We start from the raw sequence: 20,540 nt of genomic DNA, 5'->3' as shown, positions 1-20,540 counted from the left end.
CAGGACTATTTGTATTCACTAACTTCATTTTGGGACCTCTAAATGCCAGATACTTTGGTAATCCTATGCACAATGGACACCAAACTGTTTGGAGGACCCCTGGCAAGCATATTTAGGGTGCTTTTTCTCGGTACGTAATGATACATGGGCGATATGATGCTGGAAAGTTGAAGCTTTGAGGCAATTTTAAGATATTTCACAAAAACTGCCAATTATGGGAAAGCATTGCGATTCTGCAGTTTGGAGCAGAAGGGCATGGGTACCCATTTTAGATTCAGTAGAATGTGTACTTTCCAAATATATATGGTTTTGGGGGGTAAACATATATTTCTGTGTTTTTAAAGGAGAAGGAAAGCTATGGAGGCATTTTATTGCCAATAGATTAGCTGCAATAGTGCAAGCTAGAATGCTATATTTATTCTATAGAATGTTTTACCATACCTGAGTAAAAAGCTCTAGAAACTCTCTGTTTGTTTAGGATAGGAGCTGCAGTATTAACATGGTGTGACATCACTTCCTGCCTGAGTCTATCTCTGCTCTGGGCTCAGATTACAGTAGAGAAGGGGGGAGGAGGAAACTGAGCATGCTCTTGCCCAGGGCAATGAGGTTTAAGCTGAAGGCAGGAAGTCTGATACAGAAGCCCATGTGTACACAATAGAAGGAAAGAAATACAGTGTTTCTTTTGACAGGGGACTCAGAGCAGCACTACTTTGGGGGTTTACTGGTATATTTCGATGGACCTTTCTGATAAGGCTTACTTAGTTTTAACCTTTCCTTCTCCTTTAAACCACAAAAATGCAGTCAATGTGTTGATTTTTCATTAGCTAAAGTTACCCACAGGACTATTTGTATGCACTAACTTCATTTTGGGGCCTCTAAATGCCAGAAATACCAAAACGGCCAATTTTGGGAAAGCCTTGCAACTTAGTAGTTTAGAGCAGAAAGGCATAGGTACCCATTTTAGATTCTGTAGAATGTGTAATTTCCAAAAAATATATGGTTTTGGGGTGTAAACATATATTTCTGTGTTTTTATCACACAAAAAATGCAGTCAATGGGGCTCATTTATTAACCCAGCGCAGCGCTAAAAAGAGCGCAGTGGCCTGACATTTGCCCAGCGAGTATTTAATAATGTATCGCACGATACCTTAACAGTGCGATTTGTGCGCTAATGTAGACACAGACAGGTGCGACGTGTGAAACTGCGTATCAGCTGTCGCAGTGCTTATAATAAATTGTGCGCACAGGAAGATACCGCAAAGGTAAGGATTAGTTGTGCTCATGTATGAATGCGCTGCTTTAATTAGTTGCGTCACATATTGCGCATATTGCGTTCACTTAGACGCATCTGCATTTGTTTCTGTGCTAATATTTGTTTGGTTGCAAAGGTGTTTAGCCTACCTGATACCCTTAAAGGAACCTTGGTCAATATAAACATGTTGGGTGGAAGGCGTGGTTAATATGCACTTTACAGGGGTTGTTCATCTTTGAGTAAACTTTGAGTTAACAAACATCCCCACCAACAGCAGCACCATTGTATTTGCCAGAACACAGTTTAGCAGTGTGGCTCTGCACACATATATAAAATTCTCTTTTAAGCAACATGAAACGCAAAAATGTGAATATACTAGCGCAGCTGGGCAGGAATGCGCATTTTGAAGAGCGTTACTATTACGCCACGAAGAGGCAGTCGTAAAAATTGTGGTGCTGTTGCCCGGGTGCAGTTTTGCACATATACAGACGCAAATCTGCGACGGGCGCAGTGCAAGCGCAATGTAGCCACGCCCACAGCCACGCCCCTAACAACCACGGCATCGTTTGCGACATAAATGCCCAATCTTTTGCGCAATGCGCATAAACAAAACCATCGCAAAAGCTCTGTGTTATGCGCAATATCACGCAAATATATTAGCGATCACGCTCGTGATGGCGCAGACAATCTTTTGCGTCCACTTATGCGCTGCGCTGCTTTAATAAATGAGCCCCACTGTGTTGATTTTTCAGTAGCTGAAGTAAAGTCCTGGACAACTTGAATGCTAACTTCATATTGGGGACTCTAAATGGCAGATACTTTGGTAAACCTATGCACAATGGGCATCAAACTGTTCAGTGGACCCCTGGAAATCATATTCAGGGTGCTTTTTTTTTGTACCTAATACAGTGTGGGATATGCGGAGCAACAAAATAAAACCATTGAAGTGATTTTTCAAAATTGTTATACTTTTTTATAAAAACCGCTTTGTTCAGACAAGCTTTGATGTTTGGTAGTTAGGAGTAGAGAGACATAGTTACCCATTTTGGAATCAGCAGAATGTGTACTTATAAAAAATATATGGTTTTGTGAGGTAAACCTACTGTTTAAAGATTTTTTGGCCTTGGAATCTAAAGTATGCCGTTTTCTGCCTTAGTGCTTTCAAAATTCGGTAATATACTGCCGGGAGTTTAGCTACATCTCCCTAAACTATACATATCTGGTATTGGCACGTTCCAGGGACATGAGGCTTTCCAAATCAGTTGGATTTTCATTAGTGATGGGCGAATTTGCGCCGTTTCGCTTCGCTGAAAAATTTGCGAATTTCGCAAGAAATTTGCGTAACGGCGAAAAATCCGCGAAATCGCGCCGGCGTCTCGTTTTTGGCGTCAGCGCCCGTTTTTGATGGCCGGCGTCCGTTTTTTCGAAAGAAAAATTTGACGCTGGCGAATTTTTGCCGCGGATTTTCGCGGGCGTTTCGCAAATTTATTCGCTGGCGGCGAATCACGCGAAATCGCCGCGAATTCGCGCCTGTCGAATAAATACGCCCATCACTAATTTTCATGAGTAAAATTAAACATTTTTCTGGTATAAATTCATTTATTGTGAAAAATATTAATTTTTCTTTTTTTTTTGGTATTTAGCATTATAAATCTTTTTGCAGATGTGGAAATACATGAAAACAAAGGCAGATTTAGAAAGCTCAGTTTCTCCTGAAAGAAACAATGTATAGTTTTCCTAGATAATCTATAGGTTTCCCCTCAGAAAATGACCCTAAAATGAGAGAGCACAGAATTTTTCAAAAACGGCTGCCATTTCTCGTAACCAAAATGTGAAATTCTGCTGGCACTTAAAAGGTTAATACGTTTCTGCTGTGTTTCAACTATGTGGAATGTACCTAATGCATAGTAAAGTAATTAACCTATGCCATACATTAATTTTTTGTTTCTTGCCTGAAATGAACTACAAACACAAATAATTAACAATAGAAAGGGGAATAACAATTAAATTCTGAATTGGAATGCAAACTAACATTCTGCAGTTGTTTCCCTAGAGGCCACAATGCCAGGTACAGAACTACAAAGTTTTATTTAGCAGATACTCATTTCAGGTGAACTATGGGCAATGTCAATGTGCAAGAAAGTAGCCAGTTATTTACTTGAGTATTCCACTTTAGTGGCAACTAGCACATTTTGAAAAGAAAATACACATCCTGCCCAATGTGTTACAGGCCTAATATACACTGTATGCCATAACATAAGCTTGACTTTACACACAGAGATGTTCAGTAGTGATGGGCAAATTTATTCACCAGGCATGGATTTCCCAGATGAATTCCCAGAATTCGGCGACGGCAAATGTTTACCTACAAAATTATTATGACTCCCATTGACCTTAATGCATTTGGACAAACTAGTTGCACATATAAAAACTGACGCTTGTGTCAAAATTGTTGCACGTCAAAAAAAAAATTGACACCCATTTACATCAATGCATTTTGTGAATTTTTCGCTGTTTCACGATTTTTTCGGAGTTTCACAAATTTCTCGGCAAAGTGAAACAGGACAGATTCTCCCATCACTAGTGATCATGTGTCATTTCTTATGGCTGCAAGAATGACATAGTGTGTGAATAATATACTTCACTATATGGCATTCCTATCTTTGTGTTATCCAAGGTTGTGAAGATTGAATTAACTGTGTTTGGCCTATATACCTCTTAAATCTGGTGAGTAGGTATTCTCTCCAGAGAGGTTTCTTATTACCTTTATTAGTGGGGTTACCATACTGACACGGTGGATGTGTTTTTGTACTTTTTACTGAGCACATACATATCTGGATATTCTGCACCAGGAGTTTTCTTGTTTGCGCTTGCCCACAGAATATATTTAGTGGGTGCTGCTATCAAACACTGAGATGGCTGTCTACATACCAATATTACAACTAACAAAATGAATTAGAATGAATTACCTGCAACATACACAATGTAATTAGTAATAAAGACTATTCCATAAAAATGATGACAGATTCCCTTTAAAGACTAGGGAAACCTTACACCCCTGGACAACTACAGAACTGCCAGAAAAACACCTTGACCTGGAAAATGAAGCAGCACACTATGAGGACTGCTAAAATTAACACTCCTACACTAGAGATGCAGCTAATTTGCACTTGTTATTAAGTAATTTACACTTTTGTGCCATTATTTAACACTCACCTTAGAATTACTAACAATTAGCCCTCAATTATAAGTATAAGTAGCGCAGCCCTCACATTGTGGAGTATTCTCACTAATTAATATTCACTGCTTTTAACACAAAAACCACACCCTAATTAACTGCAGATCAACTGCGTTTCAGGGGGCTGAACTTTTTGCGTCAGAGTGGGTCGGGGGCGCATCGCTAGTGCAGCGAGTGCTATTGCACTCGCTGAACTAGCAGAGCTAAATTTCCATGTTAAAAAATTGAAATTTGGCTCTTAAAGTTACCAGAGGTGACTTTTTGCCTTGCCCCATGGCAGAGGCAGCCCTGCTTCAGGTCAATAAAAAATGAACACCTTAAATTAAAGTAGACATTCACTGTTACTCTTGCTAATATTCCTAGTGTTTAAGGAGATTTATGCTATTACTTCAAGCACTTACAGCTGCTATTTTCTTGGTGAATAATATTATAATTAGGGATGCACCGAATCCACTATTTTGGATTCGGCAGAATCCCCGAATCCATCTTGGAAGATTCAGCCGAATACCGAACCGAATCCTAATTTGCATATGCAAATTAAGGGTGGGAAGGGAAAAAGTGGTAAAAAATTGGTTTACTTCCTTGTTTTGTAACAAAAAGTCATGTGAAATCCCGCCCTCCCCACAATTTGCATATGCAAATTAGGATTTGGTTCGGCCAAGCACAAGGATTCGGCCGAATCCGAATCCTGCTGAAAAAGGCAGAATCTTGGCCGAATCCCGAACCGAATCCTAGATTCGGTGCATCACTAATTATAATAGAATTTTTCAATCAGATGCCCATTTTGGCCCTAATTGAACAGCATATCTGCAGTAATGCTAGTCACATGCACCAGTCATTTTAATTTTACATTTTACCCAAAGTGACCCGTGGGTTGACCACCAGTTGGGCAGTTTGAGAACTTCTTTCTGCAGTTAATTGATGCAGAGGTTCCTTTCGGAGGTAAGTGTGCACAGAACGAAAAGGAGAGGATGACCGACCAACCCAGCTGGGAATGGCTGATCAAACCAAGGTAAGTGAGCGGTTTCCACTGGGGCACATAAAGCAGACCTGTCAGAAATACCAGTGTAGACAAGTCTGTGGCAGTAACAGCTCTGTCTCTTGCAGAGAATGCAAGCAAGACCAGCCCAGGAACAACAATTGAATTCGCGCCTGGCGAATAAATTCGCCCATCACTAATTTTCATGAGGAAAATGAAACATTTTTCTGGTATAAATTCATTTATTGTGAAAAATATTAATTTTTCTTTTTTTTGGTATTTAGCATTATAAATCTTTTTGCAGATGTGGAAATACATGAAAACAAAGGCAGATTTAGAAAGCTCAGTTTCTCCTGAAAGAAACAATGTATAGTTTTCCTAGATAATCTATAGGTTTCCCCTCAGAAAATGCCCATAAAATGAGAGAGCACAGAATTTTTCAAAAACGGCTGCCATTTCTCGTAACCAAAATGTGAAATTCTGCTGGCACTTAAAAGGTTAATACGTTTCTGCTGTGTTTCAACTATGTGGAATGTACCTAATGCATAGTAAAGTAATTAACCTATGCCATACATAAATTTTTTGTTTCTTGCCTGAAATGAACTACAAACACAAATAATTAACAATAGAAAGGGGAATAACAATTAAATTCTGAATTGGAATGCAAACTAACATTCTGCAGGTGTTTCCCTAGAGGCCACAATGCCAGGTACAGAACTACAAAGTTTTATTTAGCAGATACTCATTTCAGGTGAACCATGGGCAATGTCAATGTGCAAGAAAGTAGCCAGTTATTTACTTGAGTATTCCACTTTAGTGGCAACTAGCACATTTTGAAAAGAAAATACACATCCTGCCCAATGTGTTACAGGCCTAATATATACTGTATGCCATAACATAAGCTTGACTTTACACACAGAGATGTTCAGTAGTGATGGGCAAATTTATTCACCAGGCATGGATTTCCCAGATGAATTCCCAGATTTCGGCGACGGCAAATGTTTACCTACAAAATTATTATGACTCCCATTGACCTTAATGCATTTGGACAAACTAGTTGCACATATAAAAACTGACGCTTGTGTCAAAATTGTTGCACGTCAAAAAATAAATTTGACACCCATTTACATCAATGCATTTTGTGAATTTTTCGCTGTTTCACGATTTTTTCGGAGTTTCACAAATTTCTCGGCAAAGTGAAACAGGACAGATTCTCCCATCACTAGTGATCATGTGTCATTTCTTATGGCTGCAAGAATGACATAGTGTGTGAATAATATACTTCACTATATGGCATTCCTATCTTTGTGTTATCCAAGGTTGTGAAGATTGAATTAACTGTGTTTGGCCTATATACCTCTTAAATCTGGTGAGTAGGTATTCTCTCCAGAGAGGTTTCTTATTACCTTTATTAGTGGGGTTACCATACTGACACGGTGGATGTGTTTTTGTACTTTTTACTGAGCACATACATATCTGGATATTCTGCACCAGGAGTTTTCTTGTTTGCGCTTGCCCACAGAATATATTTAGTGGGTGCTGCTATCAAACACTGAGATGGCTGTCTACATACCAATATTACAACTAACAAAATGAATTAGAATGAATTACCTGCAACATACACAATGTAATTAGTAATAAAGACTATTCCATAAAAATGATGACAGATTCCCTTTAAAGACTAGGGAAACCTTACACCCCTGGACAACTACAGAACTGCCAGAAAAACACCTTGACCTGGAAAATGAAGCAGCACACTATGAGGACTGCTAAAATTAACACTCCTACACTAGAGATGCAGCTAATTTGCACTTGTTATTAAGTAATTTACACTTTTGTGCCATTATTTAACACTCACCTTAGAATTACTAACAATTATCCCTCAATTATAAGTATAAGTAGCGCAGCCCTCACATTGTGGAGTATTCTCACTAATTAATATTCACTGCTTTTAACACAAAAACCACACCCTAATTAACTGCAGATCAAATGCGTTTCAGGGGGCTGAACTTTTTGCGTCAGAGTGGGTCGGGGGCGCATCGCTAGTGCAGTGAGTGCTATTGCACTCGCTGAACTAGCAGAGCTAAATTTCCATGTTAAAAAATTGAAATTTGGCTCTTAAAGTTACCAGAGGTGACTTTTTGCCTTGCCCCATGGCAGAGGCAGCCCTGCTTCAGGTCAATAAAAAATGAACACCTTAAATTAAAGTAGACATTCACTGTTACTCTTGCTAATATTCCTAGTGTTTAAGGAGATTTATGCTATTACTTCAAGCACTTACAGCTGCTATTTTCTTGGTGAATAATATTATAATTAGGGATGCACCGAATCCACTATTTTGGATTCGGCAGAATCCCCGAATCCATCTTGGAAGATTCAGCCGAATACCGAACCGAATCCTAATTTGCATATGCAAATTAAGGGTGGGAAGGGAAAAAGTGGTAAAAAATTGGTTTACTTCCTTGTTTTGTAACAAAAAGTCATGTGAAATCCCGCCCTCCCCACAATTTGCATATGCAAATTAGGATTTGGTTCGGCCAAGCACAAGGATTCGGCCGAATCCGAATCCTGCTGAAAAAGGCAGAATCTTGGCCGAATCCCGAACCGAATCCTAGATTCGGTGCATCACTAATTATAATAGAATTTTTCAATCAGATGCCCATTTTGGCCCTAATTGAACAGCATATCTGCAGTAATGCTAGTCACATGCACCAGTCATTTTAATTTTACATTTTACCCAAAGTGACCCGTGGGTTGACCACCAGTTGGGCAGTTTGAGAACTTCTTTCTGCAGTTAATTGATGCAGAGGTTCCTTTCGGAGGTAAGTGTGCACAGAACGAAAAGGAGAGGATGACCGACCAACCCAGCTGGGAATGGCTGATCAAACCAAGGTAAGTGAGCGGTTTCCACTGGGGCACATAAAGCAGACCTGTCAGAAATACCAGTGTAGACAAGTCTGTGGCAGTAACAGCTCTGTCTCTTGCAGAGAATGCAAGCAAGACCAGCCCAGGAACAACAATTCAGTCTATGGTAGAATTGGTTTGTAGGGTAACACAAGTCAGTAAAGGGTATTAGCACAGTCTTTAGCCAGAATAGTGTTGCAGGATACAAAGTGTGGTAATTGTTATTAGCACAGTCCTTTAAGCAGGAATTGTGTTTCTGAAATAAAAAGTGTGGCAAGGATTATAACACAGTCTTTTAGCAGGAATAGTGTTGCAGAAATATTAACTGTTAGCAGGATGAGTGTTGCAGTTCAGCAAGGATTATAACAGTCTTTTAGCAGGAGTAGTGTAGCATAACATAAAGTCCCGCAAGGGTTAATAGCACAAGCTGTTAGCAGGTTGAGTGTTGCTGTTCAGCAAGGATTATAACACAGTTTTTTAGCAGGAGTAGAGAAGCATGACATGCAATCATGCACAGTGGCGGACTGGCCAGGCGGGATACCGGGAAAAAACCCAGTGGGCCCTGACCCTTAATGGGCCAGACCAGACCCCTCTCCCGATTTTTTTAAAAAATTTGTTTTTTAGACGTCACACAGCACCTCGCCATTCATGCAGGCACACAGAGCAGCATAATCATGCAGTGGCGCACCACAGTAGGGGGGGCGGGGGGGTCAGAGGGGACCCTGGACATTAGTCCCGGTGGGCCCGCCAGTCCTACCCTGATCATGCAAGGGTTAATAGCACAAGCTGTTAGCGGATGAATGTTGCAGTTCAGCAACATTTTAAATACTATAACACAGTATTTAAAACAGGAGTAACACTAGTGGTTAATATTGAACTAGGCAGCAACAACAATCAATCAAGATCAGAGAACTCATAATGAACAGGAGAAAGCCAAGTTGTTACCAAGGAAGTCTGTCCAAGCAACTGAACCAATAAGGAATAGAAGGAACTGAAGTCTGAGAACACGTCGAGTAAAGCCTTGTCAAAGTCCAAAAACTGAGATTAGAGTCAAAGATTCATGCTGCAATGGTTCGGGAATGCTGAGTATAGCTGCGCACCACCCAGTGCATGTGCCCCCCCCCCTTAAAATGCCAGGAGGGCTGCTTGCAATCTCTGGAAGGGCGTAGCAGTGCCTAACACACAGAGTGTGGCAGGCAGAGTATGACACACAGAGGGAGCATAGGGCAGACATAGTATGGCACACACAGGGAGAATAGAGCAGGCAGAGTATGGCACACACAGGTAGCATAGGGAAGGCAGAAGAGAGCAGGAGACAGGGAAACCTATCAGGACCACTCTAAAATGTACTACATACAGTGACACAGTGCTGGTGCCCCTTCAGCAGTTTGTATGAGGTGTGAACAATGTGGGCAGTTTCAGTCTGGGACTGAGGTGTGAACAGTACAGGTTTTTAGGATGCGAACAATAGAGTTGTTACAAGTGGGAACAATACAGGGAGGAGAACGTGTCAACAATACAAGGGATTACAGTCTGAATTTTAAGTGTTAACAATGCAGGGACCAGTTAATCTCTGTAGTGATACCTTTTAAATCTTAGAACAAGAGAAGATCGTCACACAGGCATTCAAATTGCAGGGTATACCTGCTCGTTTATTTGTGCGGAATGCAACGTTTAGGGGTCACGCCCCTTTGTCAAGCATGTAAAAACCATGACACGAACCATACAAATAGAGTGCTCAATTAATACACGAACCATACAAATAGAGTGCTCAATTAATAAATTAGCATATATGATTAACAATCAAAAATCCGTTTAAAAAATGTTTTTCCTTTTTTGTTTTTCGTTTAACAAAAGGTTAATAAAAAAAGTGTACATTAATATTATTAAAATTTTCCCCTAGTGAACATAATTAGCGTCGAAAGTGTTATAACAAAACTCGGTCAAATCCCCATACGAAATGTCCAATACACCCTTCATCTGTGCTGAAAAATTCTTTCAGTGAAAACGTCCTGAAATGGAACATATTAAAATCAATGGTTTAAAAAGTAACAACCTAGAAACAAGTTGGCAACAATTATAGAATTAACAAAGTATCAAATAATCCACTATTTAACAAAATACAAGATGGCAACATTAAAAAGTTACATACTGACAGACTACCCCTATCTATAAGGGGAAGGGCAAAGGGAAACATTTTTACCTGTCCCTGGAAAGATGTGAAGATGTTTTTTATCTGTTAATAAAACAAAAGAATATGTCAAAATTTAAGGTTACTATTTCACAAATAGCAGGACAAATTATACATTTATACAATTATACAATTATACATGTAATTTGTCCTGCTATTTGTGAAATAGTAACCCTAAATTTTGACATATTATTTTGTTTTATTAACAGATAAAAAACAGCTTCACATCTTTCCATCTTAATAAGTAATAGTTCATAAAATAAGTGCTTGTCCTAAATCTTGCCTTAGTGGACCTTCAAGGTGTGCTTCCAGAACTAGGAAAACAGGCAATACACCAAACACACAAAAACAGGCCATCCCTAACAGGGATTAAAAAAGTTTAGAAATCTTTGCTGTAGATCAATGCTGTCCAACTGGCCACCTGCTGGTCACATCCAGCCCATGGTCCCCCTTGTGTGGTCCTCCATTAAAGTCTGGGTACTTTGATAGCTGTAAAAGCCATGCATTGTTCAATCTTGAAATCACAGGTACTCTTCAAACCTGTAAAACCATGAATTGTTCACATCTGTAAGGACCTGTATTGTTCACACCTGTAAGACCCTACATTGACCACACCTCATACAGACTTTAGGAGCAGCACTAGCATTGTGTCACCGTAAATAGTCCAGTATGTATTTTTATTATTATTATTAACATGTATTTATATAGCGCCAACATATTGCGTAGCACTGTAAAGTAAATGTGATTATACAACTAAATCACATGAATTATATACATTGAACATATGGATATACATACATTACAATCAATACCGGTAAAAAAAGGTGAGGAAGGCCCTATGCATAGGCATACACTCTAAAGGGAAGGGAGTAATACACAAGGTGTGGGAGTGGGCAAGATCAAATTAAGTGGGTGAGAAATGTGGTATTGTATGTGGTGTTGCATTTGGTAGTTAAGCAGAGTGAGGGTAGGCTTCTCGAAAGAACTGCGTTTTAAGAGATTTCTTGAAAGCAGAAAGGTTGGGAGAAAGTTGGACAGACCATGGGAGAGAGTTCCAGAGGAGGGGTGCAGCCCTTGCAAAGTCTTGAATGCAAGCATGTAAGGAGCTAATGAGAGAAGAGTTGAGTAGCAGGTCAGTAGAGGAGCGTAGTAAGTGGTTGGGTGAGTATATAGAGATGAATTCAGAGATGTAGGGTGGGGCAGAGTTATGAAGTGCTTTGAAAGTCAGTGTCATTAATTTGAATTTGATTCTGAAAGTTAACGGAAGCCAGTGGAGGGATTGACAGAATGGCCAGGCAGAGGAGGAGCGGTTGCTGAGGTGTAGAGAGAGATAGATCTGAGAATCGTCAGCATAGAAGTGGTAGTGGAAACCATACGAGTTGATTAATTTGCCGAAGGAGGAAGTATAGAGGGAGAATAGTAATGGTCCCAGGACAGAGCCCTGAGGAACTCCAACAGAAAGAGGTAAGGGAGAAGATGCTACTCTGTTGTAGGAGACACTGAAGGTACTATTGGGGATGTAAGAAGAGAACCAGGACAGGGCTGTGTCACGAAGGCCAAGCGAATGGAGGGACTGGAGGTGGAGAAGGTGATCTACAGTGTCAAATGCGGCTGAGAGATTAAGCAGTATTAGTAGTGAGAAATGATTGTTGGCTTAAGCGGTTAAAAGGTCATTAGTTGGTAGAGTCAGGGCAGTTTCTGTGGAGTGTTGTGGATTAAAACCAGATTGTAGGGGGTCCAGCAGGTTATTGTCAGATAGAAATGAGGTTAATCAGTTGTAGACTATGCGCTCAAGTAGTTTAGAGATGAAAGGTAGCAGAGAGATAGGTCGGAGGTTGTCAAGATTGGAGGGATCAAGAGAGGGTTTTTTCAGAATGGGGGTGACAAGAGCATGTTTTAGTTGAGATGGAGACAGTCCAGATGAGAGCGAAAGATTAAATAGGTGAGTTAAGGCTTTGATTAGACAAGGATTGGTATTGCGGAGAAGTTTTGAGGGAATTGGATCAAGCGGGCAGGTGGTAAGGTGAGAACAGGATAAATGCTTTGAGACTTCCTCATCAGGTGTGACGGAGCACAGGAGAGACTGGGGAGTGTGGTGGGAGGGTGGTAGAAGTCTAGGGGGGTTGAGTAGTGTAATGTCCCTTCTGATAGTGTCAATATTGTTTTTGAAGTGCTCAACAATATCTTGAGCAGAGACAGATGTGCATGGAGGGGGTGGAGAAGGGGAAAGGAGAGTGTTAAAGGTGGAGAAAAGTTGTGCTGGTTTTTTTAGAAAGGGAGTTAATGAGTGAAGTAAAGAATGTTTGTTTGGCTTGGAAGAGGCTGGTGTTATAGGAGCGCAGGGCAGATTTGTAGCTCCAAAAGTCTGATTCTGATGTTCAAAAACATATGCATAGACAGAGAATAATGCAAACATAATTTTCAGTACAAAATTCTTCAAATGGTTCTCATCAGTACAACTTCGTTCAGTATGGCATATATCAATGTATTTTTTCACTTATGATTGTAGAAACACATTCCATGGGGGCCAAATTTGTGTATGTTTCTCTACCCTGTCTGCTAATAAAGCCGTTAAATACAACAGATTCTGCGTCTGGGTAATTTTTGCAATTACAGCAGGAACATGTCTTTGGATCGCTTTTGTATGAGCAGTATGCCAAGGTTGAAGTGGTTTGGGTCTAGCACCTTTCGTTTTTGTAGGAGCAAGCTCATTTAGGGCAGTGGTGAGAGTACTATAGTAGACAAAGGTAGCCACATTAGGACAAGAGATGGCTGAGATATTAGAGTGAAGAGAGTCAAAGGAAGAAGAGAGATGTGACCCGTCTACAGCTTGCAAGTCACGGTAAGTACGTGTTTGGGGAATAGCAAGGGGTTTGGAGGGAGTTAGTGAGAGTTGAAATGTGAGCATATTGTGATCAGAGAGGGGAAATGGTGAGTTAGTAAAATTGGTGGTTGAACAGAGTCTGGTAAATATGAGATCCAGAGCATTACCATTGGAGTGAGAGGGGGAGTCTGAGCACAAAGATAAGCCTTGGGAGGAGGTTAGTGAAAGAAGTTTAGAGACAGAAGAGTTGTTAACGGGTATATTAACCTAATATGATGGATGGGATGTTAGATGAAAGAAAGTAAGGAAGCCAGGCAGCAAAGTTGTCCAGAAATTGTGCAGTTGGTCCTTGCGGTCGATATATAACAGCAATGCAGAGTGAAACAGGAGAAAAGAGCCTAATGCAATGAGCCTCAAATGAGGAGAATGATAGGGAGGGAACAGGTGGAAGAACTTTAAAAGTACAGCGGGGTGAGAGAAGCAAACTTACCCCACCTCCAGGTCTGTTACAAGGTCTGGGAGTATGAGTAAGGTGTAGGCCGACATAGGACAGGGCAGCAGGTGAGGCAGTGTCGGTAGGAGAAAGCCAGGTTTAAGTAAGTGCGAGTAGGTTAAAGGAATTTGCAATGAAATGGTCGTGTATAGCGGTGAGCTTGTTGCAAACAGATCTGGCATTCCAGAGAGCACAGGGAAGATTAACTGGGTTTTTGGATATAGGAGTAAGAGTTCTGTACTGTTTGAATTTGCACCAAAGAGAAGGAGCTTATGGCCATGATATAACTGGGATGGGGTAAGGGCCAGGGTTTGGGGAAATGTCCCCAGCTGCCAGCAATAGAAAGGAAAGATAGACTAAGTGAGCAGGATTTGTAAGTTCTTAGTTTGTATGAGTTTTGTGGAATAGCTAAACAGAGTACATTATAAACTTCTTGTGTGGAGAGGGAAGGAGAGGAGAGTAGAAAGGCTGAGATTTGTATAGAACTGGGATTTGATGGAGGAGGTAGTGAAAAATGTTTTATGAAGCATGAGAGTGAAAGGAGGAGAAATGCAGGATAAAGCATGTTTGGAGTAAGAAGTTACAAACTGGCAGGTACAAACAAATCTGTGTTCTCCTTATCGCAGCTGGTTCAAAGTTGATAGAGGATAGTCCTGTTCCTTTTGCCTTGTCAATGCCTTGTCCAACTGCCTTGTTTAACTCTTTTCTAAGCACTTGTGAAATATTAGCACTTAGGAAAAATTAGCACTCGTGCCATGCCCCAGACACTGTACGTGATGGTTTTGATAGCTTTGCCTGTCTCCTTCCTTGCTCTGCCTGTGCCTGCTCTACCCTACCTGTGTGCGCCCATCTCTGCCTGTGTGTGCCATGCTCTGCTTGCCCTATGCTGCCTTTGTGTGCCATATTCGGCCTGCCTTACTATGCTTGTGTGTTCCATATTCTGCCTGTGCTATGCTGCCTTTGTGTGCCATATTTGGCCTGCCCTACTATGCTTGTGTGTTCCATATTCTGCCTGTCCTATGCTGCCTGTGTGTGCGATTTCCTGCTTGTATCCTGTGCCGTGTGCCTTACTCTGCCTGCTCTACTCTGCCTTTGTGTGCCATATTCTGCCTGCCCTAGTCTGCTTGTGTGTTTCATATTCTGACTTTCCTATGCTGCCTGTGTGTGCCATATTCTGCCTGCCCTACTCTACCTGTGTGTGCCATATTCTGCCTGCCCTACTCTGCCTGTGTGTGCCATATTCTGCCTGCCATACTCTGCCCATGAGTGCCATATACTGTCTGCTCTGCCTGTTTTTAGGTGAACCTGATGGGAGTTGTAAACATTTTTAATATACTTGTTAGGGGATCCCAAAGGTGTTTAAACATGTGCTGGGGGTTTCTGTGCTATCCACAAGGGATGAGGAGGCATATGGATTTAAAGGAGAAAGAAAGGTTAAGTTAAGTAAGCTTTATCAGAAAGGTGTATATAAATACACCAGTAAACCCTCAAAGTAATGCTGCACTAAGTCTTCTGTCAACAGCATTTCTCTCCTTCTGTTGTGTACACATGGACTTCTGTATCAGATTTCCTGTTTTCAGCATAAACCTTGAGGGCTAGGGCTTGAGCATGCTCAGTTTGCTTCCCGCTCCCCCTCCCTCCTCCCCTCCCTGCTGTAATCTGAGCCCAGAGCTATGAGTGAGCAGGGAAAGAATGAAGTGTTGTCACACTTAGCTAATATGGCAGCTGTTATCCTAAACAAACAGAGAGAGCTTCTAGAGCTGTTTACTCAGGCATGGTAAAGCATTCTGCAGAATAAATTTAGTCTTGCATTAGTAACTTGCACTATTGTGGCTAATCTATGCTTCGGTAGCTTTCCTTCACATTTAAGGGTATGTCCTAATATGACAAACTTTTTTCAGTGATAAGTGATATCCCTGCAGTGAGCACCAACCATTTGGTTTTTTGATGTGCTACCACCATCAATGTTGGTGTCATCTTGACATTTCTTCAGATAACATGGGTGTGGTTTTTAAAAGGGAGTGGTCAACACTGGCTTCCATTATTGTCCCTCCATCATGTAGGCCAGAAAAATGCTGGCCCTTGGTACCACGGAAGTAGGACAGCACTGCCATAGATGAATACAGAAAGGAAATATAACATAATATATGCAGTAGAAGAGGGAACTGAATACGTATATCATTATAGAAGGGAGAAGATTATGTAGAATAATATAGAAGAAGGAACTGAATATTTAGATGATTAGAGAAAGGGAACTGATTATGTTGAATAGACAGAAAAGAGGGAATATAACACAGAGGTGACAGGGGGGCAGAATATGCATATTTTAACAGGAGATGCTATACACCTTCTGAGGTCCTTTCTCATTCCTCTTGATATTGTTATGCTTACAATTCTAGAATCCTGTCTTTTTAGTGTTTCTGCATTATTTTCCTTTTCACTATTATGTAACACCTATTTGGGCCATCCGGGGTTAATTCACCACCTAGTGCACTAGAACATGGGTTACACGTGACTCTAACACTTCAGGCTAGGGCCTTCGCTATATGGAAGATTAAAGGTGTGGTGTAGTGTAACTACAACTCCAACAGGCTACTGTGCAATAACAAAAGACTGGGGCGCCAGGAGATTCTTAATAAAAAAGGAACAAGGTTTATTGATCTATGCATTAGGCAAGTAACATCAGGTTTCTACTCACGCAAGAGTTGAGGCAACAGCATATTTGAGAGTTCACACAGATCTGCAGGCAGGCTCATCTAGAGCAGACACAGGCATTTCATGAGGAAGAGCCTCCATTAGGCATTTGCAGAATTCACACACATTCCCTCCTGGAAGTTGTCAGGAAAGCAGATCCCCCCTACAGTCCCTCTTCACTGAGGTCCCTGACTGGAGGCAACACACAGAGCCTCTGGGAAGCTACTCCCATACTGCAAATCCTTGTTAGAGCTTCAGCTGCTCTTTCTCTCTAACCTTACCACTGGCGTAACTACAGAGGAAGCAGACCCGGGGGGGCCCAGAAATGATTTTACTGAAGGGTGGCATAAGTAAGGCACCCACAGACCCCGCAATGTGGGGGGCCCGATTCCTGAAGTGCTCCGCGCCGTCGGCTTTGCCTATGTGCAGCCGGTGCATCTCCTGCTACTGGTGAAGGGCTGTGCGTTCTACTGTGGAACGCACGGCCATCTTGGATTTTTTTTTTTTTTACGAACCTAGAGCGCAGGGCGGGAGGGGATCAGCATAGAGCCTGCCTCTGGTCCTCCAGCACAGCTTGTCCGTGAACTCAAGTACCCGGTGTGCGTCAACTTTTACCGGGAACCCATAATCCTGCCCTGTTCCCACAGCCTGTGCCTGTTCTTCTTGTGCCAAGAACATCCTTGTGCAGACTCCGGACTCAGAGTCCCATGCAGAGCCGGCAGCCTTGGGGGCCCACTCGCTAAGCATCGCCTAGTGCCCCCCTGCAGAGCCAGGTGAGAAGAAGGATGAGTCTCTGCAAGATCTCCACCTGTACCGATCCATGAGAATCACATGTACTGCATGCAATGTAAGATGCCAGTGCCTAGAGGAGGGCAAGCACTCCAGCCATGAGAACAAGGCTCTGGGGGCCATGTAGAAAAGGCACAAGGTGAGTAGGGGGTGCAACTGGGCTCATGTGTCATTGTTTTTGTAGAAGGTCTCCTTACTGAATATATTTCCATCATCAAATTCTTCATTAGGGGCCCCTGAAAGTGCCTCTGCAGTGGGGCACCACAAAGTCTAGTTACGCCACTGAACCTTACTGCCTCCTAAAGAGACTATGACAAGTCTGCCCTAGTCTATCTATTCCTCATTCACAGGGTTTCCTGGTCCCCGACTTGGACACATGCCTTCTTCTGGGCCTGGTGTACTTGGTCCCCCTGAGCACACCCCAGCTGGATCAGCATCCAGAGGCGAAAGAGGAAGAGGCCACTCCTTATACACACTATAGTGCAGTGTAGCAGGAAGCTGTCACACCACTCCTGGCAGATCACTCTAAGAAAAAGGGTGGGGGCCTTAAAGCTGCAGGGCAGATTAACCCGTAGGGGTCCCTACAATTATTTTCCATGTCTCCTTAATGGCTTAATCTAGTATAGTGGTACCAAAAACTGCCTGAATGCTTGCATTGATTCAAGAGTATTCCTATTTGATAAAAAATTAATAACAGATGTCTAATAACAATATTATAATATAATTTAAACATCGTAAATGGGTTTAAAGTGGACCCGTCACCCAGACATAAAAATCTGTATAATACAAGTCCTTTTCAAATTAAATATGAAATCCAATTTCTTTTTTTTATTAAAGCATTCATAGCTGTTGTAAACTCATTTAAAAATATCAGCTGTCAATCAAATATTGCCTGCCCCTCCTCTATGCCTAGGCATAGAGGCGGGGCAAGCAATTACTTTCACTTTCCATTCAGCACTTCCTAGGTGTCACTGCTCTCCCTACATTCCCCCAGTTCTCTTAACCATTTAATTGTGTAGCCAGGGCATGGCAATGGACATTGGGTCCCCCATTCTGGTGCACAAAGACTCTGAGATGATGCAAGACTTGTCTTTATAACAGTGTCCACAAAATGGCTCCTGCCTGCTTGCTATTATTATGAGTCCCAGACTGATGGAAACAAGATTCAAATAATTTATACAGTGTAATTAAAGTTCATTTTGCTTGACTAACATGATAAAATAGGATTTGAAATATTTTTTTGGGTGACAGGTTCCCTTTAATGCTATGATATGTCCTTGATTCATGTTGGCTAAGATTATCATTCAGCATGAACAAGGTTTTAAGATATTTTAGGTAGATGGGCACAAAGTGCAACTATTTTGTCAGACAATGAGTCATTGGGGCTCACAAAATCAAATGAAAATGTTTTTAGAAAAAACAAAATTTCACAATTTTGTCAGCATTGTCACCACCCCTAGAATAAGTAAACTGTTAAAACCAAAAGTGGAATTTGCACATTAAAGTGCATTACCTATGGCAGATGGCAGTTACAGTTTCTATGTTTTAACAGCTGTAATAAAAAACATGTAGTTATTCATAAAGGCAGCTGTGACTTTAAGTAATGTTTGCAAAATTAACTAGTTTCATTGAAGCAATTAAAAAAGGATTATTCAGTTGACATTAAATGACAGGTGTTTAACATGCAATGCAAGTTATACAGTGATGAATTAAACTCAGGTATCGAGAGACTGTTAGCAGTTCAAATATATTATAAATTGAATACTTAGAATATGGACAAATAACAAGTGAGCAAAGGTGACTGTGTCCCTCACTGTACTGTGGCTGAGAGATTGGTGTAGGGAGGAGGGTTTTGGGTTTTTGGAGAACTCAGCTGATTTCTCAGTCGGCTACTGGCTCTTTGCTATGGATGGGCTGCACCTCAATGATGATGGTGCAGCTGTTTTTAGAGAGAAGATGGCTAGAGGTTTGGAGGAGATTTTAAACTATAGACCCCCTAATGTAAGTGAGGAGAAGGAGGAGAAGAAGCTCCTCATGCAAATAGAAAAGGCTGCTAGTTTGGGTAAAGTAATGATAATGGGGGATTTTAATTACCCAGATATTGACTGGAGCAACAGTACTGCCAGATCAGTTAATGGGAACAAATTTATAAACTTATTGCATGACAATTTTATGGCACAGGTTGTTGAGGAGCCTACCAGAAAAAAATTCTGGATTTAGTGATCTCAAATGACCCAGAACTTATAGCAAATGTGCAAGTCATTGAATCCCTGGGTAATAGTGACCATAATGTTACAGATGGAGTCACTTTATTTTTTACGTTTATCGCGCTGTAACGCTAGTTAAGCTGCAGCAAGTGCGATGTGTCATGAAGCCTCATCGCGTTTAGCGCATTTACCAGCATGTAATACAAGTTGCTGCCACTAGAGGCCGCCAAGCGCTAGGTAATGTGATCAATTCCAGTAAACAGTGCACGGTTTACTAAGGGAGATAAGAGATGCACGCATTTATGTTGCAGTGGTGGCCTAATGGATTAAATGCTTGCCTTTTGGCCAAGAGGTTCAATCCCCGCACTATATGTAACTTTTCTCCCCCTCTAATTTATATTAAAAAGATAAAGATAATTTATATAAAAAAAAAATGATTTATATATTATCCTCCCGACTTTTTCCCTCAGCCACCTCCATGTCTCTCTCTCTCCTTCCTGATTTTTTTCCCCTCAGCCCCATCTGTCTTTCCCCCTCCCCATAGAATTTCCATTGCCCTGTGTCTCTCTCTCTGATTTTACATTATTCCCTGTGTCTGTCTCTCCCTCCAATTTTTCATTTTCCCCTACGCCTGTCTCTTCTGCCGATTTTACATTTTCCCCTGTGTCTGTCTCTTCTGCCAATTTTACATTTTCCCCTGTGTCTGTCTCTCTCTCTGATTTTTAATTTTCTCCTGTGTCTGTCTCTTCTGCCGATTTTACATTTTCCCCTGTGTCTGTCTTTATCTCCAGTTTTTCATTTCCCCCTGTGTCTCTCTCTTCTGCCGATTTTACATTTTCCCCTGTGTCTGTCTCTTCTGCCAATTTTTCATTTTCCCCTGTGTCTGTCTCTCTCTCTGATTTTTCATTTCCCCTGTGTCTGTCTCTTCTGCTGATTTTACATTTCCCCCTGTGTCTGTCTCTTCTGCCA

The 20,540-nt window shown here is 41.3% G+C and overlaps 1 long non-coding RNA gene across 1 annotated transcript in view; it reads right to left on the bottom strand.

The window, feature by feature from the left end:
• Positions 1-9,844: 9,844 nt before the first annotated feature.
• LOC108719084 overlaps positions 9,845-20,540 on the bottom strand; it is a 40,107-nt gene continuing 29,411 nt past the window's right edge. Inside the window, exon 4 of the long non-coding RNA XR_005961920.1 lies at positions 9,845-10,385. This is a non-coding gene — a long non-coding RNA (uncharacterized LOC108719084). The remainder of the gene's footprint in view (positions 10,386-20,540) is intronic.

The sequence above is a fragment of the Xenopus laevis genome, chromosome 6L, assembly GCF_017654675.1.
Source record: "Xenopus laevis strain J_2021 chromosome 6L, Xenopus_laevis_v10.1, whole genome shotgun sequence".
Classification (NCBI taxonomy): domain Eukaryota; kingdom Metazoa; phylum Chordata; class Amphibia; order Anura; family Pipidae; genus Xenopus; species Xenopus laevis.
Note: the sequence above shows the minus strand (reverse complement) of the source record. Positions and strands in the feature narration are given on the sequence as shown.